The 27374-nt window shown below is 47.2% G+C and overlaps 1 long non-coding RNA gene across 1 annotated transcript; it reads right to left on the reverse strand.

The window, feature by feature from the left end:
• Nucleotides 1–1816: 1816 nt before the first annotated feature.
• Nucleotides 1817–27330, reverse strand: LOC128928439 (uncharacterized). The gene is made up of 3 exons (XR_008473425.2): nt 25789–27330; nt 5176–5333; nt 1817–4080 (listed from the first exon to the last, which is right to left on the reverse strand). It is a non-coding gene; the product is annotated as an uncharacterized LOC128928439 (long non-coding RNA).
• Nucleotides 27331–27374: the final 44 nt, after the last annotated feature.

The raw sequence follows: 27374 nt of genomic DNA on the forward strand, positions 1-27374 counted from the left end.
GTAGCCTCTTCATTTTGGCCAGTTTCTCCCATTTGGAACAGGCATATTTACCCATTGCTTGTAATCTCATTGTATCTAGGAAGCAACTAACTTGCTTTTGATTTTACAGGCTGATAGGTGGAAGGGACTTGCCTTGTCTCAGAAGAGACTATGATCTTGGACTTTTGAGTTAATGCTGAAATGAGTTGAGTTTGGGAAACTGTTGGGAAGGCATGATTGTGTTTTGAAATGTGAGAAAGACAAGATTTAAGAGGGGTCAGGGTGGACAATATGGTCTGGTTCTGTGTCCCCACCCAAATCTCATCTTGAATTGTAATCCCCACATGTTGGGGAAAGGATCCAGTGGGAAGTAATTGAATCATGGGAGCAGTTACCTTCATGCTGTTCCTGTAATACTGAGTTCTCATGAGATCATAGGGGTTTTCTTCCCATTGCTCAGCACTTCTCCTTCCTGCCACCATGTGAAGAAAAACATATTTGCTTCACCTTCCACCATAATTGTAAGTTTCCTGAGGCCTCCCAGCCCTGTAGAACTGTCAGTTAATTAAACATTTATATATATATAATATATATAATACCCAGTCTCTGGCAGTTCTTTATAACAGCAGTAGAACAAACTAATACAAACCCGAACATCCACATGTAGAATTAAATAATAGGCCAATGTACCTCTGTGTGTGTGTGTGTGTGTGTGTGTATGCTTTTTTTTTTTCCTGTTCTTTTATTATACCCCAAAAAGTTTTTGGCCTAGAAAAGATTTAAAATTTATAATAGTAAAAAATAAAAAACCACCACCCATAATGGCTACAGAAGAATATGTGGAGTGATGGAGGAGGACCCTCCAAGAATGTATGCCTCCATAAGAAAAGGGACACAGCATAAGCTGTCAAAATCCACTTTTTTCAGAACTCTGGAAATTAACAATAGGATTGCAACAGTTCAGAATGTTTATTCAAGAAAGTGGCTGAAACACAGTAAACAGCAAGCTTTGTGGAATTTTAATTTTGCCTCTTCTCCACTCCTACCCCTTCCACCACCATCTGCCCTGCAGTGGCCTTGAAAAGCAGCAGCCTTGGAGCTGTGGTAGTGGTGAAAACCAATAGCCTAATGGAAACTAGAGGGACAGGACAGCTTTGGAGTGCCAGAAACCTCATTCTTAGAGAATCATCACTCTTTGTCCTGGGCTGGCGGCTCCTCTCCATTCAAAGGGCTCACTTTATTTGACCTGGTTCAGATCTCCCAGCAAGGGAGATCCCCAGAGTGTTGGTGAAGATCAATCAGCACTAACTGTTCAACAGCCTGTTGGCTCCTTGTTATTTATGCAAATAACATTTGGCTCCTTGTTATTATGCCTGAGGTGGTGGTGCCACTTAGGGCAGATAAGAAATTGGACAAAAACCTTATAAGGCAAGTCTAGAGAGAGAGATGTTCTTAGGGGCTTTGAAAAGCTTCAACTTATTCCTGGAGGGTTAGAAGGCCTCCCGTGTGCAGGACTGCATGCATGCCCAAGAGAGACCAGGAAGGCCCTAAGTGCTCACTCCAGTGGCTCTGGAGGCTCTGCCCTAGCAGGAGTGAAGGCTAAGGTGGAGTTGTGAATTGTAGGGGTATTGAAGACATACCCTAATAACCAGCCCATAAGCAAGGGGAGGCTTATTGGTTGAAGACATTTGGAGAATTCTCTGTCCAATCATGAGTGGACCGCTAAGCTAACCAAGTGAATACTTCAGTGGCTGCACACAGACTTTACCAAAGCAATCCAGAAACATCACTAAACAAATAAGCCACCCACCACAACAATCACAAAAACAGCAGCAACTCTAATTTCCAGAGTTGATTTATTATTTAAAGTGTCTAGTTGTCACCCAAATAATTAAGAAACACACAAAAGAACAGGCAAGTATGGCCCAGAAATGTAAAAAAGTTGACAAAAGAAATTGTCCCATAGTAAGCCCACATGCTGGACTTACTAGACAGACATTAAACCCGGTATCAAAAATATTTTCAAATAAATAAAAGAACTATGTCTAAAAAATCAATGGAAGGTATGAAAGTGATTCCTCACCAAGCAGAAAAAAACGTCATTTGGAAATTATAATGAACAATATAGAAAATGGTGTTACGTATATTCAATAATAAATCTATCTATCATCTATGTTGGACCAGCAGTTCTACTTCCAACGAAAATGTGCACACAGATTCATCCAAAGACATGCAGTAGCTCCAAACTACAAACAATGTTCAATGTGCATCCACAGTAGCATGAAATAAATAGTATTATAGTAATACAATCAAATACTATAATAACAATGAAAAGAAATGAGCCATCGCTACAAACCACAGTTCAGATGAATCCCATTGGGAGAATACTGTACAAAGAAGTTAGACAAAATATAAATACATATAATGTGACTTCATTATTATACAGCCCAAAACAGGAGAGATTAGTGACAGTCAAAATTAGAGTTGAATTACTTTGGGGGAGGAGGGTGAGATTAGTGACCAATAAGGGCACAAACCCAGGTTCTGTGATGCTAGCAACGTTCTGTCACTTGGTTGGTGGTTACGTGGGTGCAGTCACTCTGTGATAGTTCATGAAATGCTATGATGTGTGCACTTTTCTGCCTGTTTGCCTTACTCCAATAAAGAGTTAGTAAAAACAGCAACAAAACCCTTCTGTTTCTAGTATCTCAGGCAATGGAAAATTCTAGACCATGGGCCAAAAATCTGGCCATCCACTATTTTTGGGAATAAAATTGCGAATGGGATCCAGCCACATTCACTCATTTACGTATTGACTATGGCAGCTTGACACCGCGACAATGCAGAGTGGACTTCACGCCCTGCCAAGCCTAAAACACCTCCTACCCAGCTCTTACAGGAAAAGTCTGTCCACCACTGCTCTAGCCAGGCCTAGCTCCCACTCTTCAGACCTTCGTTCTCAATCTCGAATGCCAATTTTTTTTCCTCCCAGCGATTTTGAAGTGGAACATGGAAACCGTCTGGGTTAGCTGTTGTAGGGCGCAACGCTGCGAGGTCACATAGAACGGAGGGCTGAAGCTGCCACACATCAGTACACATGACAGCAGGTGTCTCATGTGCAGAGGAGGGCGAGTCAGGCCTGCAGGGCAAGGATGCTGAGGAAATCGGAGCGGGGCATCCTCCCTTTGCTTTCCAGAACCGGGGAGGCTCAGTCCTGTATTCCTGCAGCTAGAGTCACGAGCTTTCCCCAGCGTAAACCCAAACCCTTATCTCTGTAGTTCTTTGAGTGGCATGCCTTGTTACTGACATTGCTAAGATGAAGATGGTCTTCTTCAGGCTGGGAAGAGGGCTTGAGGCATAGCGGGTGAGGAGGATGGTACTCTCCAACCAACAATCAACAAATAAAAATTAAAATAGGGATGCTTTGGTTGCCAAGAGGAAACGAAAACTTAACATTAAGATTCAAAGATTTTTTTTCATATCAAGATGCTCAATAACCAATTTCAGTCAGGCATGGTGGTCCAGCTCCTCAGGAGGCTGAGGCAGGAGGTTCGCTTGAGCCCAGAAGTTTGAGTCCAGCCTGGGCAACAGAGTAAGACCCCCTTCTCTAAAATAATAAAAAGACTAACAGCAAAATTTTGAATAATTTCAGAATTATTTAATCTGATTACCTTAGTTTATACGTTGAGAATAGTAAAGGTAGCTTTTGTTTGTTCGTTTTCCAATCAGGAATACCTTCCCCTCTCCCTCTCCCTGTATGTAACTGGGAGTCTGGGAATGTATTTTAGTGCTACCTGGGAGGAAGGAGAAAGAATGCGTACCTGGTTCACAAAACCAAACTGGTTCGGGCCGTTCTGCCCAGCTGCGCCCTGTGGGACTTGGTGGGGCTTGTGGTTTAGGCCTCAGAGCTCTGGGGCTTCTGGGGTTTCTGTCTATTATTCCTGCCTGGATGACACAGTGAGGTCTTCATTCTGGAGAAGGGACAGCTGGTGGGCCAGAGAGGGGGCCCTGCAGAGGTGTGCAGTGTCCTTCTCTGCTGTCCGTCTCAACCCGCTGAGTTAGGAAACCAGGAGGTAACCCCACCTGGAATGACACAGGCACCTAGGAGGAAGAGGGTAAGAACAAGGTTTAGGACTGTGACACCTGTTTAAAGACACACATTCAGGAGTGTGGCATACAGATCCCAAACATCCATTTTGTACAAGTTATTGTTACTGACTCACTTTTTGTTGTTTTGAGGCCGTCTCACTCTGTTGCCCAGGCTGGAGTGCAGTGGTCAATGGCAGCTCCCTGCAGCCTCAACCTCCCTGGCTCAAGCACTCCTCCCCCTCAGCCTCCCGAGTAGCTGGGACACAGGTGTGTGCTGCCATGCCTGGCTAGGTTTTCTTTTAATTTTTTTTTTTTTTTTTTTTTTTTTGAGACAGAGTTTCGCTCTTGTGACCCAGGCTGGAGTGCAATGGCGCGATCTCAGCTCACCGCAACCTCTGCCTCCTGGGTTCAGGCAATTCTCCTGCCTCAGCCTCCTGAGTAGCTGGGATTACAGGCACGCGCCACCATGCCCAGCTAATTATTTGTATTTTTAGTAGAGACGGGATCTCGAGCTCTTGACCTTGTGATCCACCCGCCTCGGCCTCCCAAAGTGCTGGGATTACAGGTTTGAGCCACCGCGCCTGGCCTCTTTTAATTTTTTACAGAGACAGCGCTTCCCTATGTTGTCCAAGCTGGTCTTGAACACCTGGGCTCAAGCAATCCTCACACCTCCGCCTCCTAAAGTGCTGGGATTATAGGCCTGAGCTACTTGCCCTGTCTGTTGTTGTTGCTTTGAATGAGTTCAGGAAATGCTACCCCCATGACACTTTGGAGTGCTGATCCCTGTGAGCTGAGGGCACTTGGGGATCAGCGGATGGAGGCAAATGTTTCCTCTGAGCTCCCGTTATCTGCCTGAAGACGCATTCTCCAAAAGGAACTCAGCTGTCATGAATCCCCTCCCCAGGAAGGAATTTACCAATCTGGGAAGATTAACACAGATCACAGGAGAGGACCCTGGAGGCTGACAACAGCCCAGACGACTATCACCTGTTCTTGTGCGGGTGGCATGAGATGTTTATGAACTCAGAGACATTTTATCTGTACAACAGCACAGCCTTTACTCACCAGCGTTCCCTGCCCAGGCTCTCCCACCACTTATGTTCTCACCTCCCCTGGAAGCCCCAGGAATTTGAAGTAGGCTTCGGCGGACTCCTGCCACTTCATCCGCAGCTGGGGCCGTGGTTTTCGCACACACTGCTTGCATCCGAAGATAACGGGCGTCTTTGGTAAGACTACTCTCAGGTTTTGGATCTCCTGGGTTTGGGCTGAAATTCAGATTTTATTTAAGTAAATGAATTTCATGCTCAGCGGGCTGACGCTGAAGCTGTCATTCAGGGCTTTAAGGCAGGACTTTCATCTGTTATTTCTCTAAGGATTCTGCTATTGACAGGTTTGTGGTTCCACTTTTCTGTTAGGTTAAGTTTTCACTCATCTTAGTTGCTCAGGTTTGCAAACTTTTCTCTCATTTGACTTGGTTAAAGAGAAAGCAGTTCTCTTCTTAAAAGGATAAAGTGAATGTTTGTGGCTTAAGCTAAACGTGTGGCTTTAAGATCCTAGCCAGGCTTTGGACCTTTGTTAACACTGAGATTTGTTTCTTCCTGAGTGACCAAAATTTGTAAAAGGCTTGGAATGGGGACGTGATAAGCTGAAAACAAAGAGCACTTTCTCCCAGTTGAAAGGCACCTTAGGCAATGGAGGACATATAGCAAACCCTGGAGAAGAACTCACAGGGAGAGTTTCCTAATCCCCGGGACACACTGGTCACTCAGGTTCTTGAACCCCCCAGGGACGAGGGAAGAAGCTACTTGACTGGCACCTCCAGGAATAATCCCTGCTGAGCTTCACACTGGACTCCACACATCTTTCCCTTTTAGCCTTTGGGCATTTTAAAAGAGAATCCAAATTAGGAGCAATCATCCATCTATAACCACATCCTCATTAAGCAAGGAGGCGCCTTTGGAAACTCCAGCGGGATTTATGTACAGGGCTTATGGCGCCACCTCCTGCCAATATTTGGAGAAATGGTCTTTTTTTTAGTGGGGGGAGGGAAGGAGGAAGGGAGGAAGGCAGGAAGGGAGGGAAGGAGGAAGGGAGGGAGGAAGGAAGGGATGAAAGAAGGAAGGGAGGAAGGGGGTGAGGGAGGGAGGGAGGGAAGGGAAGGAAGGAATTCAAGCAATGAGAGAGACATTGCCGACCTGGATCTAGAGGTTTACAAGTTGATTCCTTTTTTTGAGAGAAGGAAGAAAAAAAAATGAGTAAAGGAGAGAAAGAAAGAGGAAGAGAGAGAGAGAGGGTGAATGGAAATATTGCTTTATTCTGAAAAAAAAATGGATATTAATAATGGCCAATCAATGTTTCATTTAAACCTATGAGTAGGTGTATGTGGTATTGACAAGAATGTATATTTTATGTATTTGAAGTGGAGAGCTCTATAAATATTTATTAAGTTTACTTGTTCGTATCTGAGTTCGAGTCCTTGATATCCTTATTAATTTTCTGTCTCATTGAATCTAAGTCTCGTATCTGGGTGTTAGGATAGTTAGCTCTTGTTGCTGTATTGATCCTTTTACCACTATATCTTTGTTGCTTTAAAATCTATTTTATCTGCTATGAGAATTGCAACTCCTGCTTTTTATTTATTTATTTATTTATTTTGCTCTCCATTTGGTTGGTAAATCTTTCTCCATTTCTTTGTTTTGAGTCTTTGTGTATCCTTGCATGTGAACAGGTCTGGCTGTAACATGCCGTTGAGTTTTGGCTGTGTCTTTTGATTGGGGGATTTAGTCGATTTAAATTTAGGGTTACTGCCATTTGATGTTAACTGGCTGTTTGATCCATTCGTTGATGGAAATTCTTCTTTATGTTGGTGCTCTTTACTTTTTGGTATATTTTTAGTAAGGCTAATACTGGTTGTTTCTTTCTGTGTGTAATGCCTCTTTCAGAAGCTCTTGTAAAGCAGGCCTGGTGGTAATAAAATCTCTGAGTACTTGCTTGTTCATAAAGATTTTATTTTTCCTTCAGTTGTGAAGCTTAGTTTGGCTGGATATGAAATTCTGGGCTGAAGGTTCTGTTCTTTGAGGATGTTAAATATTGGCCCCCACTCTCTTCTGGCTTGTAGAGTTTCTGCTGAGAGATCTGCTGTAAGTCTGATAGGCTTGCCTTTGTAATTAACCTGACCTTTCTCTCTGGCTGCCCTTAGTATTTTCTCCTTCGTTTCAACCCTGGTGAATCTAACGATTATGTGCCTTGGGGTTGCTCTTCTTAAGGAATATCTTTGTGGTGTTCTCTGTATTACCTGGGGTTGAATATTGACCTGCTTTGCTAGTTCAGGAAAATTTTCCTGAATAATATCCTGAAGGGTATTTTCCAGCTTGGATTCATTCTCTCCATCGCATTCAGGTACACCTATCAAACGTAAATTTGGTCTTTTCACATAGTCCCACATTTCTTGGAGACTTTGCTCATTCCTTTTTATCCTTTTATCTCTAATCTTGTCTTCTTGTTTTCTTTCATTAAGTTGGACTTTGACCTCTGTTATAGTGTTTAAACCTGTGCATACTTCTCGGAGTTCCTGTATTGTATTCTTCAGTTCCATTAATTCACTTACATTTCTCTCTAAGTTGTCTATTCTCAATAGGATTTCGTCAAACCTTTTTTCAAAGTTCCTAGTTTCTTTACATTGGGCTACAACATGTTCTTTTAACTCACAGAAGTTTCTTATTATCCATTCCCTGAAGCGTGATTCTGTTATTGGGATGCGCTTGTTCTCCATCAAGTCTTGTTCCATTGTTGATGTGGAACTGTGATCATCTTTAGAGGGAGAGGCATTCTTATTTTGAGTATTCTCAGCCTTTTTATGCTGGTTTCTTCCCATGATTTTAAATTTATCCTCCTGTCATCTTTGAAATTACCAACTTTCAGATTAGGTCTCTTGATTGGACGTCCAAGTTGTTAGTTCCCAGGGCCAGAACGGCAGTGTTAAGACTGATGGTGCTTTTCTGCCCAGGATTCTCCTGTCTGGCTTCCTTCTTGTGTCTGTAATGGGCGACTCTGCCTTCCCGGGGCTCCAAACCTGGGTCAGAAGGGGAGCCGGCCCTGTTTACTCTGCTCCGAGAGCTGCCACGCTGAGGTGCCGTCACAGCCGTTGCGCCGGTCTCAGGAGTCGTGCTGGGGACCCCTGTGGGTCCTCCAAACCTCAGTCAGAAGGGGAGCCAGCCCTGTTTACTCTGCTCCGAGAGCTGCCGCACCGCTGCGCCGGCCACAAGAGTCGCGCTGGCGACCCTTGTGGTTCCTCCACTGGGGATCTTCTGCTCCGTGAGCGACCAGAATTTGTCTGAAAGTGTGGCGTCCTCTAGTTCTCTGCGCTTTGACTGAGAGCTGTAATCCCGAGCTGTTATCGATCAGCCATCTTGGATCCTTCCTCGGAGAAATGGTCTTATGTGACCTAAGAAGACCCTAAATTACAATGATCAAAGGGGAGTGTCTTTGAAATGCCTAGATTAGTTATTTGTGTGCACAATTTTAAAAAGCCAGCTATAGCATCAAAATAATTGGGAGAGTTACTTCCAGTGGACCCAGAAGCATCCAAAAGAGGCTCTGACTGAGTTCTTCCCTTACGGGAAGAAAATGAAAAGCTCTCTAAAACCATTACTGAATTTTAAACTCACTGAAATGTCTTCTCTCACTGCTCCCCGTCTCTCCCCTTATCAGAACTACCCAGCTCTGACTGACCTCCTCCTTCCCCGGCCCCTCCTCCTGCTCCCACTGGGTTGGCTCCATTTCATCCAGCATCTGGCAGAGGGGAACCTGCTTTGTTTATCAATCACAGTCCAACTTAAAGCCATAGTTAGAAGAACACCCAGATCCTCACCAGGGGCCTATTGGTTTTGCTAGGAAATTTGAATTAAATATTCAGACTTAAGACCCTAGTTGTTCTGACTTCTAGCAACACATTCACATGTTAATAGCAAAGGTAAAGCTTTTTTCCAGTGGGCTAGACAAGGCCCACTGGAAAAATCTGTTAGGAATCTTCATGAGAGGACAGTGAACAAACAGTTTGGATGGTGGGCATCACAACACTGCACGGGCCTGTTCAGAAGACCACGGTAGACAGGCCTGCAGGCCCGCAAGGCTTGGCATCGAGCTGTCCCTGCGGTGTTTCCAGTAGTCAACCGGAACAAAATACAATGCCAACCAGATGCAGGTGACTCAGTAATATACTTTGAGGCTGTGAAAAACATTTTAAAGGAATATTTAGGCTTATCTGAAGAAAGTTGTGCTAATCATCAAAAAGATACTCAACTCCAGTTTAAGAAATGACTTAGATGAATTAGCACACAGTGAAAAGACAACGCCCCAGGTGGACCACTTCTGCTACGCACAGTTTGGTCAGTCTCACTGGCCGGCTGTCCACACCTTAACTGAAGAAGAGAGAGGGAAGCCAAACAGTAGCGAGCCTAAACCAATCACGAATTTACCATCAAAATAGCTATTCACACCGTTTTGGCCTTCGGAATACCGCACAACCCCCTCATGGCCCCAACCTTCCATTTTGCAGTTACTGCAAAAAGCCTGATTACTTTAAAAAGATTGCCAAAAATAAAAAAGGAAAGAATGTTAACCAGTGGAGGCAGAAAAGAAAACATGGGCGCTCCAAGAAGCTTAGAGAGGCCTTTCATTTCCTCCTTACCAACACTCTGGGAGAAACAGAAACGGTTATAAACGGAGAACTCACTGCAGCCACGTGATCTGGAATTAATCCTGTCTTGTTGCGAGTTCCCATTCCTCTCAGTAACACACAATTCAAATGGCGGGCATCACAATCCGCCTGCACCTAAATCTCAGCTCGTAACCTTCCAACTGTGTTCCTCACAAGGAGTTCGTGCCCTCCTCTTTGTTCCATTGCCCCCCCCCACCCATTCAATAGGAAGAGACTTTCTGCAGTTATATGATACCCACATTTCTTTCTCCCAAAGGAAGGAGCTATATTTTAAATTAGATGATAAAACTCAATCACCAGACACAACAGATAGTTCAATAAATTTTCAAAATCTAATCTAACTGCAGTCTATATTGTCACGAAGGACAGTGAATTATTGCTTAAGGAGGAATTTACAAAATGTACTGAAGACAGTGCCTGATCCATTGCAGTCAAGGTCCTCCATTGATATAGGAACTATTATCTCAGCCACTCCAATGAAGATTCACATATACCCATGGAAACATCTTCCAAGTATCATACAACACCCCCTGAGAACTGAAGCCCTGAAGCTTGTAATGTCAGATTACACAGAAAGAGGATTAATCATTCCTTATACAAGCCATTGTAATAGCCCGATCCTCCTGGTAAGAAAACCAAACAGTAGAGAATGGAGGTTTGTACAAGACTTGAGAGCAATAAACAACATGGTAATCCCACGGCACTCTGTACTGTCAGCCTGTGTCACTCACAGCCCTTCCATCTAATGTGGAATTCCTTACAGTCATAGACTCATGTAGTGCGTTCTTGTAGACAAAAATAGACAACTTCTCTTTGCCTTCACTTGGGAAGACAGACAATACACTGGGTCACATATGCCCCCAAGGACATACTGAAAGCCTGACTGACTTTTCAAAAATACTAAAAGTAGGCCTCTCAGATGTTAGTTTCCTGAAATGCATGCATTAATCCAGTAAATAGATGACTTCCCTCTCAGAGAGCAAACAGGCTGCTGTGAATGATGGGCTACATTTGTGACAAAAGATACCCTCAAGGAAACATAAAGTCTCTAAAGATAAATTTCAATTTTGTCAAAAACAAGTGAAATACTTAGGCCACCTAATATCCAAAGAAGGACTTTTTATTAATTCAGACAGACTAGAAAGGATCTCAGCTTTTTACCACCAAGAACAAAGAGACGGTTGAGTGGCTTTTGGGACTGGCAGGATATCGTAGAAACTGGATTCCAAATTTTTGTTTAAAAGCCCAATCCTTACACTGTTACACATGGCTTGGTCAGTCTCACCGGCCAGTTTTATATATCCTCTTAAACGAGACCTTCTAACCCTCTAGAGACTGGATAGAAGAAAATCAACCCGGTGGCTCACGCCTGTAATCCCAGCACTTTGGGAGGCTGAGGCGGGTGGATCACGAGGTCAAGAGATCGAGACCATCCTGGTCAACATGGTGAAACCCCGTCTCTATCAAAAATACAAAAAATTAGCTGAGCATGGTGGTGCATGCCTGTAATTCCAGCTACTCAGGAGGCTGAGGCAGGAGAATTGCCTGAACCCAGGAGGCAGAGGTTGCGGTGAGCCGAGATCGCGCCATTGCACTCCAGCCTGGGTAACAAGAGCGAAACTCCGTCTCAAAAAAAAAAAAAAAAGAAAAAAGAAAATCAACCAACATTAGAAATGACTGAGGATGAACTTGCCAATGCTCCTTTTTTGGGGCATGTAAATTATGACCTCAGATTTTCATTGTTTGTACATGAAAATGATGGAAATGCTTTAGATGATCTGCCTCAGAAATATGAAGGCCAAAACAGACCTGAAGGCATTAGGCCCAGTAGCAAGAGGAACTGTGGTGGGAACTCCCCTTCCTGTTTTTTATCCCTCATTCTGTGGAAGCATTGCTACACTTGCACCACACTCAGCATCATTCTGCTGAAGGTGAGCCTCACATGAGTTTTACTTCCTTCAGCTTCTCCTATCACCTAAATCCCGACACTCTTCTGCCTTCATTTTCAGATGAAACACTGCACTAGGGCGTAGTCCTAACGGATTGGCTTCTCTCTCCTAGGACTGACCTGCAAGAGACTCCACTGATAAATGCTGGTGTTGTTTGAGTTACAGGCAGCTCTTATTTAAAGGACGGATAGGGGACTTACCGAGCAGGTCATACAATAGTATCTTCAACTGAAGAAATAGCAAGGCTTGCCTTCCAGAAGCCTCCTCGCCTCAACAAGCAGAAATGCACTGATCAGGGTTTGCCAATTGGAAAGGAAAACCTGTTGGTAATATTCATTCCTAATATTTAGTACATATGCTTTCAGAGTAGCTCATGATTTTGGAATGCTATGGAAACAGAATTTTCACCTCTCCTGGTCAATCCATAAAAAAATGGACACCTTGTTTCACAATTGTTGGAAGCCGTATTATTACCAAACTCACTGGCCATACTTAAAATTCCAGGCCATTCCAAATCAGACACTTCAGAAAGTAAGGGAAATCAGCTAGCTAATATGGTAGTGAAAAGAGCTACTCTAAACAGGAAAGATAATCTACAGTGATTTTAAAAGAAACACCTGCATTTATATAAAATATAGCTCAACCTGGTCTCCAAAATCAGAACATGAAAGTTGGAAAGCAAAGGGGGAACACACTTCCCAAAGACAAGGTATGACATGCACCACACAACGTGCCTCTATTCCTGCTGAATTGTTGATATCATTTTTAACCTGTGCACATGGCGTAACTCCTCAGAGCCTGACAGAGTAATTACTTGAGGGAAACAATACTTTGGAAACCTTCTCTGACTGTAGCACACAGAGTGTACAGTTGTTAGATTTGCCCCCAAAATACTCCAGGAAGGCCCCTGTCAAAGTATGTCAATTTCATTCCATCCAGTTGCTGCCCTCACAAATATACAAATATGTTTTGGTAATGATTTTCCTGCTTTCTCACTGGGTGCAGGGGTTTCTAAGCAGAAGAGCAATTACATTAGGGTGAGCAACATTCTCTCTGAAAAACATTATTGCATCCTGGGGAGTTCCTCTGGAGCTTCACAGTGGCAGAGGCACGTGGCTCACCAGACAAATAATCCAGCCAGTAGGTTAAATTTGGCCCATTCTCCAGCATTCTCATTGTATTGAACACCCCAGTTATGGGGGTTATTGGGCCACACCAACAGAATAATCAAAGCTCAACTGGCAAAATGTATGGAGGTTATTCAATTCCTTGGCCAAAAGCTTTTCCACTGTTTCTGCTTAATCCGAGGTCAATCCCTTTTGGCAAACACCAGTTATCACCATTCAAAGTCACAACAGGTGTATCTCCAGCATTTAATAGTGAAGGAGACATATTTAGCTATTGCAATGGCTTTAGGAAGCAATTAACTAAAAATTACGAATTGGCAGAAGAAGCTTTTCATACTGAGCTTGTGGGAGAAGAACATTTCAAGGACCATGGACTTGACCCATGAGATTTTCTCTATTGGAAACATTTCTTAAATAACTCTCTTCAGCCAAAGTGGTATGGGCCTTATTGAACATAGCTTGCTAAAGGTGTGGATTCACACTTCTCATCTAAAGAAGACTATTTGTTCTCGCATGGCTATGAAGAACAACTTGAGACTGGATAATTTATAAGGAAAAGAGATTTAATTGTCTCTTGGTTCTGGAGGCTGTACAGGAAGTATGGCTGGGGAGGTCTCAGGAAACTTTCAATCATGGTGTAAGGCAAAAGGGAAGCAGGTATGTCTTACATGGCCAGTAGGAGGAAGAGAACACAGGAGGAGGTGCTATGCACTTTTAAATAACCGGATCTTGTGAGAACTCACTATCACAAGAGCAGCAACGATGAAGTCCACTGCCATGATCTAGTCACCTCCCACCAGGTCCCTCCCCCAGAGTTGGGGATTACACTTTGACATGAGATTTGGGTGGGGACGCAAATTCAAGCCATATCAAAGGCTGAAACTCCAGGTTGGACACTTTCCCCAGAAGGTAATCTCTGGCTCAAAAATAGTCTATGCCAGGCAGAGAACAAGATAGTATTTAACATAGACAGCTGAAACCCAAAATGCTGGACAGACATTTAATACTAAGTCATTGATCTATGGAGAAGATCTTCTTTTATAAACTTCCACTGAACTTCCTTCTTGTGTCCTTAGTCCTTAAGTGATGGCATGACTATCAGCCTCTTTCTGCAGTGGGTCCCAGACTGTGCTGGTAGATCACAAAATGATGCTTGCTGGATATGTGACCTCTTTCCAGTGGTTCTGGCCTACCATGGTGGGCTTCTCTCTTCCAAGAGCAAGACTGGATGGAAAACTTATCAAAACTATCAGCACATGAAATCAACCTGGCATCCTTCACACTAGTCTAAGGATACACTGTCTCACTAGGTACTCAATGGACCTACTGATGACACTTTACAGAATGAGGAACATGAGAAGAGCTTCTTGGGAGAAGTGTATTGGCTTTTAGTCAGGCCCCACCCCAACTGAAAGGGAGAATGATAATGATACCTAATAGACAACAGGATTTCAGGGTGGCATAACACAAATTTGGGGTGGGTTCACTTAGCTTACTTCCTTTTTTCTTTTTCAGGTGGAGTCTCCCTCTGTCTCCAAGATGAGTGCGGTGGCATGATCTTGGCTCACTGCAACCTCTACCTCCTAGACTCAGGCAATTCTCTTGCCTCAGCCTTGTGATTAGCTGGGACTATAGGCACGTGCCACCATGCCCAGCTATGATTTTTGTATTTTCAGTAGAGATGGGGATTCATCATGTTGGTAAGGCTGGTCTCAAACACCTGACCTCAGATGATCCAGCCGTCTTGGCCTCCCGAAGTGCTGGGATTACAGGTGTGAGCCACTGCACTTGGCCTCATCTCCTATTATGACCACTTTAGGCAGCATCCCCTTTTGTGTTGGGAGCAAAAAAAAAAAAATCGCACCAAAGATAATGGCCCAACTGTGCTAGAAATATGGGTGGATACCAAAAATGCAGGGTGCCTTCACCCTTGTCTTACAAAAGCTGGATTGCCCTGCCACCAGTTAGACGCAAGGACTGGTATTTATTGGTTAGCCCCAGATGGAACATCTTGGCTACGTGGCACTAACATATGGCCATTGTTCCCCCCAGGATGGTAAGGACGATGTTGCCTGGGTTATGCTTGGGCACAAGGCTGTGTAGTTCATACCCTGTCAAAACTGGTAAATTGTCCTCATTTTCAATTTTGGTGGCTGTGTTCCATGTTCCATTGGTGTGATAATTTGGCTTCTGCCATCCTACCACAGCTGGGTATCAAAGTTGTCATTTGGCACGTAGAGGCCCTACCCAGTTGTGCACAGAAGACCCTGAGTGAGAGTGGCATGGGTATTTCGTTATTAAGTCATGACGTGGCTGTCATGAGAAAGGCTGTATTACAGAGCTGTGTGACCGAGACACACTCAGCATAGCCCGAGGAGAAGTGTGTGCTGTCATAAAAACTGAACATTGTGCCTACCCTCAGATGAATCAGATAACCTCACAGACTCATGACTCATATGATAACTGTCAAACACACAAAAAAAATCCTCTTCAAAGGGTTTGGTTGGTTCCCTTGTTCTTTGTTCCCCACTTCCAAGGTCAGACACTTATCCCTTGTGCCTCCCTGCCCGGTTTCGGTAAACAACTTTCCGGCTGGGCGTGGTGGCTCACGCCTATAATCCCAGTACTTTGGGAGGCCAAGGCAGGTGGATCACGAGGTCAAGAGATCGAGACCATCCTGGTCAAAATGGTGAAACCCCGTCTCTATTAAAAATACAAAAAATTAGCTGGGCTTGGTGGTGCATGCCTGTAATCCCAGCTACTCAGGAGGCTGAGGCAGGAGAATTGCCTGAACCCAGGAGGCAGAGGTTGCAGTGAGCCGAGATCATGCCATTGCACTCCAGCCTGGGAAACAAAAGTGAAACTCCATCTCAAAAAAAAAATAAATAAACTTTCCTGCCAGTCTTAATCTACAGAGCCACATCTGTCATTCACTCTAAGCTACCCCTCCTGCCACAATGGGTCTTCTCACCCAAACTGCCCTTCCCTCCTCATTGTGCATATCCCTGCACTCTTTAAGTTGGCCAATTGAGTTCAGCTTACATTTGCGGTCCAGCTCCAGCCAATGGAGTCAGGACACAGTAGCAGGGACAAACCACATTAGAAATAAAAACTTCTTCCCTTCTTTGTTCAGTGTGCTCTTGTAGCGACCAGATCTGTGAGCAGCACCCTTCTGCAGAAGTAGATTTGCCTTGCTGAGAAGTCCTTTGTTTGTGTGCTCATTTTCTTTGAGACTTCGAGCTTTTATTTCCAACAATAACCCGAATAACCAGAATTCCAGATCAAAAACCCTCCCTCTGGGACTGGCTAAGTAGGCATTTTGGCTGTTGGGGAACTTGCTGGCAAAAGTGGCTGCTCACCCTAGGAATCAGCATCATGGTGTGTTTCATCTTGCCCTTGTACACAGCACTGCTATGGTGTTTGTCTGCAACCGAGTCAATCTGCGGCTGAGAAAACTAGAAGCATGATTGTTCAGAGAATTGCTGTGATTGAAGAGGCAACTGTGCAGCCTGACTCAGGCTCTGGGACTACTCTTTCTTTGTTCCTTTGAAATTTTACCTTGGTCCCTTCCAGTCCTCCCTCCTGGGGAAGTGACTTCTGAGCCTCCCTAGCAATGTGGGGTTTGATAAGATACAGGGCCTGAGCACATTTTCTCTGCAATGCCAATATGGTTTGGATGTTTGTCCCCTCTAAATCTCAAATCGGGATTTGATTTCCCAGTGTTGGAGGTTGGGACTACTGGAAGGTGATTGAGTCATGAGGGTGGATTCCTCAGGAATGGCTTTGTGTCCTCTAGGTAATGAGTGAGTTCTTGCTCTATTGCTTCCCACAAGAGTTCCCAACAGAACTGTTTTTTCCAAAAGAGCCTGGCACCTTCTCCTCCCTCTCTTGCCTCCTCTCTTGCCACACAATGTGCCAGCTCAGCTTCCCCATCTGCCACAAGGAGAAATTTCCTGAGGCCCTCATAAGAAGCAGATGCTGGCACCATGCTTACTGTACAGCCTGCAGAACCGTGAGCCAAATAAACCTCTTCTCTTTATTAATTACCCAGCCTCAGGTATTCCTTTATAGTAATGCAAATGGACTAAGACAAATGCTTTCTCTGAACAATTTTGGAGGAAAGGGAGAAATGTGAAAGTAAAATTGTAGGGAGCTGGAGTAACACAGCACCTCTGGGGGGATCAGCAGCAAGGCTGCTGTGAACTTTGGTTGAACTTCAGGGAAGTGAAACCATAACAGGAGGATGTGTATGTCTTGGAGAAGAACAGACAGACCTAGAGAGAGAAGCAGCCTTCGCTGACCTCGCTGCAAGATAGTTTTTAGCTGAAGTATATTAACTGAAGTATGAGAATAATAACCACAGATTAAAAAAGTACATTGGGACAGGTCGGGGCTGGAGAGACTGCCGTCCTCACCTCCTGGACTGCCTTGTCCAGCTTTCTCCACGTCTGTGTCTATGTCTTTCTTTATCCCCCATTGTTCCTTGATGGAGTCCTTGAATGCTTGTTCCATGTGGGACACATCACATAAAACAAGTTTCAGGACTTTCTAAATGTATTTGCCAAGGGGGCAAACTTAAGGTCCAGAAACCAAGTCAGATAACAGCTGTGTTTCTTCTTGGTAGCATGACTGTAGCTATCTGGCCTTGCTGTGTTGAGATGTGACACATTAGCCAGGCTCCTATTCTTTGACACAAGGAGAAATGCCTTGCACTGGGAACTGGTCAACTCGTGGGTTGGTAAGAATTTACCAACAACAGTATATGTTTGAAAAAGGAAAATTTCTTGCTATGTCACCCATGCTGGAGTGCAATGGTGCAATTTCTGCTCACTGCAACCTCCACCTCCTGGGTTCAAGTGGTTCTCCTGCCTCAGCCTTGCAGGCACGCACCAACACATGTGGCTAGTTTTTGTATTTTTAGTAGAGATGGGGTTTCACCATGTTGGCCAGGCTGGTCTCTATCTCCTGACCTTGTGATAAGGTCACCCTCAGCCTCCCAAAGTGCTAGGATTACAGGTGTGAGGCACCACACCCAGCCAAAGGAAAGTTTTGTTAGAAAGAATGCTGCCAGAGAGTGCAGTGGGTGCCTCAGCTGGAGAGAACTGAGCACACTGTGGTGGATTTTTCCTTAGGGGTATTTATGGACTTCAATGCAGGTGCTGAAGGGTGATTTGCATGATAAATTATTACATTTGTAGACATTTTGGTGCCTCAATGTCAGCAAGTGTTGCACAATAAGTTTTGGCATGCATGCATTCCAGAGATGTATAGAAATTCCAGTGTAGGAAGTAGAAAAGTTCCTCTTCAAAGTCTCCTTTCTTGTTAAACAATAATAATAAATGTTAGAAATAATAGTCTCTTTTAAAGACTTTCTTCAAAGCCTTCTTGATTTTTAGTAGTGACTCTTTGCTAAGCCCTATCCTATGTAGCTATTAGATATAAAGGAGTAAGTACATTCTATGTCCTTGTGCTTTAACCAAGGTATTTGTGCTGGATATGCTCACAGGCACATAGCACATTCTATGTCTTTGTACTTTAACCAAGATATTTATGTTATTACTTTTTAAGTCCTTTTGCAAGCAACTTCCTGTCCCTTATTTGGACTTCCTTTTTTTCTTCTGTTCTCCATTACTCTTACCTGTTTAGAAAAGTTTTAAGTTGTTAGCCAATCAGGTTTTAGTTTAGATTGTGAGGTCTGTCTCCAACACAAAGAGATCAGGCACAGCAGTAAGGACGACCCCAAATGTGTAAGGGATAAATAGGTCTGCTTTTCCTTCGTTCATTGTACTCTTGTTAAGCAAGATGACTAACAGGTGCCCCCTTTCTGCAGAGAGTAAAATTGCCTTGCCGAGAGATCCTTTGTCTCAGTGCTGACTTTTCTTTGCGGCAATGAGCATCTGTTTCCAACATCTAGTTTTGTTTTTTTTTTTTTTAGATGGAGTTTCGCTCTTGTTACCCAGGCTGGAGTGCAATGGCACGACCTCGGCTCACTGCAACCTCCACCTCCTGGGTTCAGGCAATTCTCCTGCTTCAGCCTCCCGAGTAGCTGGGATTACAGGCACGTGCCACCATGCCCAGCTAATTTTTTTTTCTGTAGTAGAGATGGGGTTTCACCATGTTGACCAGGATGGTCTCGATCTCTTGACCTCGTGATCCACCTGCCTCGGCCTCCCAAAGTGCTGGGATTACAGGCATGAGCCACCGCGCCCGGCCCTAGTTAGGTTTTAAGTTGAAAAGTGACTAGAACCAGGCACCTTTAGATAATAGGGGAGTCTAAGGGCTTTTAAATCCCTCAGATATGGAGTTTTTGCCTCTGAGACCTGCATGATGTTCACCAGGTGATTTTGGCTTTTCTCATTCTTCATTCACACCTCGAGTAAATGATGCTGGAGCCAGAGACCCTTGTGATTGTTACCTCTTTACAATGAAATGTTAAGCAATGCTGGAGAGTGTAATTAATAGTGTCCAACTAAATCTGCTGTGCGTCAGCCTTTCTATGGAAAATGTAATTCACCTGCATTTTACCTACGTAAACAATCCTCACCATTCCCGACTCCAGGAGCACTGGTGACCGTTGCTCAGTGTTCATGTGTCCCAGATAGCTACCCTCAGCTTATACCTGAATAAACTCTTTTTTTTTTTTTTTTGAGACGGAGTTTCACTCTTGTTACCTAGGCTGGAGTGCAATGGCGCGATCTCCGCTCACCGCAACCTCCGCCTCCTGGGTTCAGGCAATTCTCCTGCCTCAGCCTCCTGAGTAGCTGGGATTACAGGCGCGCACCACCGTGCCCAGATAATTTTTTTGTATTTTTAGTAGAGACGGGATTTCACCATGTTGACCCCTGGATGGTCTCGATCTCTTGACCTCGTGATCCACCCGCCTCGGCCTCCCAAAATGCTGGGATTACAGGCTTGATCCACCGCTCCCTGCCCTGAATAAACTCTTTTAACTGGATCCCAAGCCTTTTGATTATTTCAGGTTGACCATTAACAGCCCCAGTTAGAGTCCTTGAGGGTGTCAATCGGGAAAAATTACGAGACGAGCCTCAATCACTTTAGGAGGTTTATTTGCCAAATTTAAGGATGTGGGCCTGGGAGACAGGTCTATGCCTTTCTCCAAAGATGATTTTGAGGCCTCCAAATTTAAAGGGGAAAGGGTACTACCTCGAGAAGCACACAATTCTCAGGGGGGAAAGGGCACTACCTCGAGAAGCACATAATTCTCAGGTAAGAGGAGGTAGGGAGAAGATAGTCATTCTTGCCTTTGCTCGTTCAGTAAATCAGCATTTTTACAGAAAGTAACATGGACAGATCAAGCAAGAAATCTGCACTTTTGCATCAGATAACAAAGGGGGCAAGGGGACAGTCAGACATGTATTCATGCCAGGTGGGCAGAGGGGTGATGGCATCTGTGAAGATAAGCTACCCATTCGCATTGCCATGGTGCATTCTCACAGACTTGCTTAGGGTAAATACCTTGGGGCTCACTAGGAATTCCTTGTCGGCAGAATATGAGAAGGCTGTGTAGTTTTGCAACTTGTAGCCATCTTATTTAGGAAGCAGAAAGTGGAGGCAGGCTTGTGTGACCCAGTTCCCAGCGTGGCTTTTCCCTTTGGCTTCATGAGTTTGGCATCCCAAGATTTCTACCCAAGGCTGGTTTTCAAATTACAGCAAATGAATGAGTTGTAGGTTTTTTGTTTTTGTTTTTTTTTCCTGTGACGCTTGTTTTCTTTTCCTTATAGCTGGTTTTCATTTCCTTTCCCATTTAAGAGTGTACTTAGCATTTCATCTTAAGGCATGTGACAGCCATGAAGTCAGCGTGAGAAAGGGAAGCGGGGGGTTCGTCTGTAATAAAAGCCAACCGTGGAGAGGAAAGAGGTCTTACTTACCTCATGCCCTTAGGCCAGTGGTCTGCAATGTTTTTTGACAGCAGGGGTGGGTTCTGCGGAAGACAATTTTTCCATGGATGGGGTGGGGGATGATTTCGGGATGACCAGTATGGGTCTACGGGTCAGAGGTTGGGGACCCCAGCCTTACACCATTGACAACATTTTAGAAAAGAATTCAGGTGAAGGCAAAAGGCTTCTCTGTCATCAGAGAAGCAAAAGCTTACAGCTTTCTAGGTCACAGCTGCCTGTCACAGAGACTCAGGCCCTACAATTTACATTCTTTTAGGGTACAATCCAGCTCCAACAGCTTAGATTTTGGATGACCTATTTTCACAAGACACAAGGTGATCGTTCTCCAGGATCGGACCTTCTGGGTGTGAATTCCGATGGCCACTTCCTGCTTGTGGCCTTGGATGATATGGCTAATTTCTGGGTGACTCGGTTTCCTTATCTCAATGGAGATAATAATAATAGTGGAATGATCCCGATACTCTAGACTGTAGCAAGTGCTACAGGAATGTCAGCTATTACCGCAGTCATTCTCAGCAGAAGCCCTTGTGGGGGATTTCAGAGGCTCCTCGATCCGTCAGCAAACACCAGCAAGGTACCCAGAAGCTGGCAGTGGCTGTCAAGGTGCAAAGTTTCCAGAACACACTCTTAGCTGGAGTGAGTTTCTGGGAGTTTCTAGAGCCATGCAGCTCAAATCTGAATGTGTGTCTGTACTCCTGGGGGGCATCCTAAAATGGACCCCGTTGGTCTGGTGGGACCCCAGCAATTGCCAGTGCACCACTGGTCCCTGCACAGCACTCCAAAGAGGAACCAGAGGGTCCCAGGCCCATGCCATGGCGAGGTGTGATTGCGGGGACCAAGATGGACACTCAGGGGAGGTACCCCAGCCCGACGTGGGGAAGTGGAGAGCTGTGCCATGGGCTGGGCACTGTCCCCTGGAGACCAGGCCTGGTGAGGGCCAGCCTGTGGGGAGGAGGCTGAGAAACAACAGCTCCCTCCCCTTCCCACCTGTGGGGCAGGCCTGCAGAGGGCAGGGCGGAAATCAATGAGATCCTTTTCCAGTCATCAGGCACAGTGGCCTGAACACCAGGATATTTTTGGGATATTTATTGCTAGATAGGGAACACATACTCCACAACTTCATTCCCTAAAACAAGAACCATTTTGCTGTGCTCAGGATCCTGTGGGCGGGGCACAGCTGGGGCTCCTGGAGGCTGTTCCACAACTCTCTGTCCCTTCCCTGGCTCGAGGTGACCGAGATGGCCCCATGGGGTGCCATGACCTCTGCATGCCATCCCTGTCTCCTGGGCTGGAAGATGTGAGCCGGCCCCTCGTGTCAGCCGGGGTTGCACGAGAAGGGCTGGGGGCTGACCAGTGTTGCTCTGCACACGCCTCTCTGGTGTGGGCTGGACTGTGCATTCCCAGACACCAAGGTGGATGCTTCGAGGCTTCTGATCACTGAGTGTCTGAAGTGACATGTATCACCACCGTGGTGCTACTGATGACACAGGGACAGGCAGCTCAGTGTTGGGGGAACTTCCCAGGCATGACACTGAAGGTGTGGTCTCTGGGGAGCCATCTGGAGACCAGTTACTAGTTTTATATATATACATATCTGATGACTAGTTACTAGTCATCTGGAGATTGGTTACTAGTCATCGGGAAACTGGTTACTAGCCATCTGGACACTGGTTATTAGTCTTCTGGAGACTGGTTGTTAGTCATCTGAAAATTGGTTACTAGCCATCTGGAGACTGGCTAGTAACTAGTCATCTGAAGACTAATGAATAGTCATCTGGGGAGACTAGCTACTAGCCACCTGGAGACTGGTTACTCACCATCTAGAGACTGGTTAGTCACCTGGAGCCTGGCTGGTACTCATCTGGAGGTTACTAGTCATCATCTGGTTACCGATCATCTGAAGATTGGTTACTAGCCATCTGGCAATTAGTTACAGTCAGTTACTAGTCATCTGAGACTGGTTACTAGTCATCTGAAGATTGGTTATTAGACTCGTGGAGACTGGTTAGTGCACAGAGCACTATCCAGAGGTCGAATCTCAGAAACACCAATTCGCCATCAGACGCAGAGGCCAGAGCAAGTGTGCTTGTCTTGTGATGTGCGCATTCTGTCCCTGCTCCAGCTTAGCCGAGGAGAGGAGTGATAATAATGAACAGTAATGATGGAAAGCAGTGCACAGTTAAGATGAATGTTTGCCAGATGCTGAGCTAAGTCCTATACATACACACACCCACTTGATCCTCAGACGCCACCTCCACAGCGGAGGAAGGCAGAGCACAGAGGTTTCAGTAGCATGGCCGGGTCTATCCCAGGCACAGGCTCCAACATCACGCCCTTAGCCACCATGAGTTACAGCAGGTGGTGCTGGGTCTCCCTCTACTTGGGCCTGTGGACAGAGCAGGGACTCTGGTGACACTTCCCACCCACCGGCCATCTCTCTCTGTCGGTGACATGCAGGGCCCTGAGCCAGGACCCTCCTGGGTGCCCAGGACAGCTTTCCTCTTATGTAAGCGTCCCCTGCTCTTGCTGGGCCTGCCCTGCCTTCCCCCACCTGCCCCCTACTCGGCCCATCTGCTCCCAGGCCCTGATCCCAGCCTCCCAGCCTGACTTACTGGCACACACGGGTAGGAAATGATGGCACCTTTAAAGATACAACGCTTTGGCTATGGAGTCACCTATTGAGCCAAGACACAGGGACCTGCGCCACACGTAGTTTTGTGGATTGGTGCTAGGAAGGGGTGGCCTAGGAAGGCTAAGGATGGAGGAGAGGAGAAGGGAAGCTGCAGTCTGCTGTTGCGGGGGGGCCTGGTAAAATGGCATTTTGGGGATGAGGAGACTCAGGATCCACCTGTAACCCCAGTCGCGCACTATGGGGGATCGCTGGGGACACTTCTGTCGCTTGTGTTTATTGCACTGAGAACCTAAGAAGTATGATATAAGAATGGCTGAGAGGCAGCAGAATGGCTGTGGAGCCCTGATTGCTGGTAACAGTGCTGAAATACGGAGACCTCCCACACGAGTGTGTAGCAGTCCTGCATGATCCCCTCTCTTGGGGGTCCCCGCCCACCAGTAACACCTCATAATCCTGCACCAGGGGAGCCAAACACCTGGCACGGGGGAGCTTGGAGGGGGCTGTTCCAGCCCAACGTGGGCAGCACCAGCAGGTGACTTGTGCCCCGTAGCTGTTAGTGCTCCGAGCATCACCCTGCTCTGAGGTTGTGTAGTGTCAGGTGTCCTGGGCTACAGGTGTGCTGGGCTGAGGTCGTGTGGTGTCAGGTGTCCTGGGCTGAGGTTGTGTGGGTGTCAGGTATCCTGGGCTGCAGGCATCCTGGGCTGAGGCTGTAGGGTGTCAGGTGTCCTGGGCTGAGGTTGTAAGGTATCAGGTGTCCTAGGCTGCAGGTGTCCTAGGCTGAAGTTATGTGGGTATCAGGTGTCCTGGGCTGAGGCTGTTCTTCAGAGAGGTTTCTGGTTGTCAGGTGACCCAGGCTAGGCTCTGTGAGTGTCAGGTGTGCTGGTGCAGGTGTCCTGGGCTGAGGCTGTTCTTCAGAGAGGTTTCTGGTTGTCAGGTGTCCCAGGCTAGGCTCTGTGAGTGTCAGGTGTGCTGGTGCAGGTGTCCTGGGCTGAGGCTGTTCTTCAGAGAGGTTTCTGGTTGTCAGGTGTCCCAGGCTAGGCTCTGTGAGTGTCAGGTGTGCTGGTGCAGGTGTCCTGGGCTGAGGCTGTGTGGGTGTCAGGTGTGATGGGCTAGGTCATGGGCATCAGGTATCCTGGGCTCGGCCATGTGAATGTCAGGTGTCCTGGGCTGCAGGTGTGCTGGGCTGAGTTGTGTGGGTGTCAGGTATCCCGGGCTGAGGTTGCGGGGGTATCAGGTGTCCTGGTCTGAGGCTGTGTGGGTGTCAGGCGTCCTGGGCTGAGGTCGTGGGGGTGTCAGGTGTCCTGGGATGAGGTCGTGGGGATGTCAGGTGTCCCGGGCTGAGTTCGTGGGGGTGTCAGGTGTCCCGGGCTGAGTTCATGGGGGTGTCAGGTGTCCCGGGCTGAGGTCGTGGGGGTGTCAGGTGTCCCGGGCTGAGGTTGTGTGGGTGTCAGGTATCCTGGGCTGAGGTTGTGTGGGTGTCAGGTATCCTGGGCTGAGGTCGTGGGGGTGTCAGGTGTCCTGGGCTGGGTTGTGTGGGTGTCAGGTGTCCTGGGCTGAGGTTGTGGGGGTGTCAGGTGTCCTGGGCTGAGGTTGTGGGGGGGTCAGGTGTCCTGGGCTAAGGTTGTGGGGGGTGTCAGGTGCCTATGGCAAGGATTAGATGAAATTCGCACAGAGTGGGATCTTCCAAATCCTCCTTCTGGCCTTAAGGTACCTGGGGGCTGGTTAAAAGTAGGCTCTTGGACACCCCTAAGACCTGCTAAGTCAGGCCTCCTGGTGGGGGGGCAGCCAGTGCAGCCAGCCAGGCCTGGGAAGCCCAGCCCCGTCTCCCCAGCATTCTCCAGTTCCCAGCAGCACCCGTCCTGGAGTCCCGGTGTTACCCCCGACCACCACGGTGTGGCGCTGGCGCGCGGCATCGCACCCTCTGCTGTCTGTGCCCGGAGCAAAGCCTCAGCAATGGTCATGGCTGAATGAATTGTGTCCTCCAGATTCATAAGTTGCAGGCCGAACTCCCAGGACCTCAGAATGTGGCTTTCTGCAGAGCCACATTATGGTATAATGAGGTCATGTGGGTGGGGGCCCTGATCCAGCAGGACTGGTGTCTTTACAAGAAGAGGAGATGAGGACACAGACGTGCATGGAGAGACAGTCGGGTGGGCACAGGGAGAAGATGGCATTTGCAAGCGGAGGGGAGAGGCCCCAGGCAGGAGCAGCCCTGCCCACACCAAGGCCTCGGGCGGCAGCCTCCATGCCTGGGAGACACAGACCCACTGCTGAGCTCCAGCCACGGTGCTGTGTGGTGGCAGCCAAACCCCAGCTGACGAGCATGCGGGGTCCTTCCCGGCTCTGCCTACAGCCGCCCACCAACCCCACTTACCGGCCTCGTCTTGCGGGTCCTCAGGCTCTGGGGGACGGGTGCCCTTTGGATTCTTGCAGTAGCTGCAGCCCTGGTAGCTACTGGGAGGAGGTCGCCGGGGCCAGGGCTGGGCAGCATTCCGAGCTGACTTCGTTTCACCTGAGTGAGCTGCACAAAGGTCACAGATGCCACCTTTTCTACCTGTGCCAAGGGGGCACTCGGCAACTCCTAGGCACTGATTCTGTGTCTGGGAAGATCACCGTGACCCACACAGAAAAAGCTGCTGTCCTCCTAGGTCCCACGAAACCAAAGGCCCCAGAGAACACGTGGCAGGCCCGGGCCTGGGTGGAGGGTGCTGGGCAGGGTAGCTGATGCCTAGTCACGGTGGAAATGTGGGGAGCACAGCCCCCCACCACAGAGGTTTCCCCATCCTGACCCCGGTGCCCCCTGCCCGGCCAGCTGCATGTGGCTCACTCAGCTCATTGCTGCACTCATGCTGCCCTCAGCTCGCTGGTTCCTTGGAAGCCTGTCCGTGGGTCCCCGCACCCCCCAACCCTGCTCCATCTCTCCTCTAAAGTGGAAGCCAAGAGTTGGTTCACAGTCTCTGTCGATGCCACGTTAGCCAGGGGAGTGTTTTCACCCCGCGGGGCTCCTCGAGCAGAGCTGGGAATCTTCCTCCAGGTACTAAGTCCAGCCCAGCCAGGAGGCCTCAGAGCCCGTGGTGGGGTGGGCACCCACCTGGCCAGAGCTTGGCCTTTGCTGCCATCTGCTGGCAGCTCTCAGATGACAGGTTGAAGGCCCGAGAAATGGTACCCAGCCGGTCCAGTTCAAAATAAGCAGGGCCAAGGCCTGAACTCTGCATTCCCGACCAGGTCCAGGGGAAGCACAGGTGCTGGCCAAGTGACAGTTCCACTGAGCTCGGCTCTGGACTGTGGAGGCCGGCCTAACAGTTCCTGCTGCTTGGGAGCTCGTGGCCACACGGCCTGCTCTGGGATTCAGAGGTTTGGCCTCTTGGGGACTCTCTGGCCAACCATCTCATTTCCATTGGTTGGAGCCCAAGAGGTTCCAGTGACCTGTCCAAGGTCACAGAACTGGTTCTTGAATAGTTGGGAAGAGACGCCCCTCCTCCAGCCCAGAAGTGTTCTCCAAAGACAGTTCAAGGAACGTGAGTCGGCAGACAGAGAGCAACACCGGGTTGGGGGAGACGGCAGGGAAGAGGGGCCTCGTGAAGCCGGGAGAAGTCTCAGCGAGGAGCGGGGTTCGGAGCAGAACCAAGCATGCCGGGTGCCTCTGTCTCTGTACTGCTGCATAGAGGTGGTTTTCACAGCTGCAGAAATTTGTCTCATTTCTGTCTTCAAAAACCAATTTGTACCCGCTGACAAGTTCAAAAGCAGGTGCTTTCAATTGTCCTTGGTACTTGCAGAAACTAACTCTCCTGTGATTCAGCCCCACTCCCCCACTGATTTTATATTTCCGATGTCGAGTTCACGTCGGCTTTTCCTGAGATCCCTGTGTGTCTAAACAGGAGGGAAGCTGCACAGAAATGTCTTCACCATAAAATACAGCAGCGTCGTGTTGGAGACACAATTTTGGAGGATTTTTCTTGG

The sequence above is a fragment of the Callithrix jacchus genome, chromosome 11, assembly GCF_049354715.1.
Source record: "Callithrix jacchus isolate 240 chromosome 11, calJac240_pri, whole genome shotgun sequence".
Taxonomy (NCBI): Eukaryota; Metazoa; Chordata; class Mammalia; order Primates; family Cebidae; genus Callithrix; species Callithrix jacchus.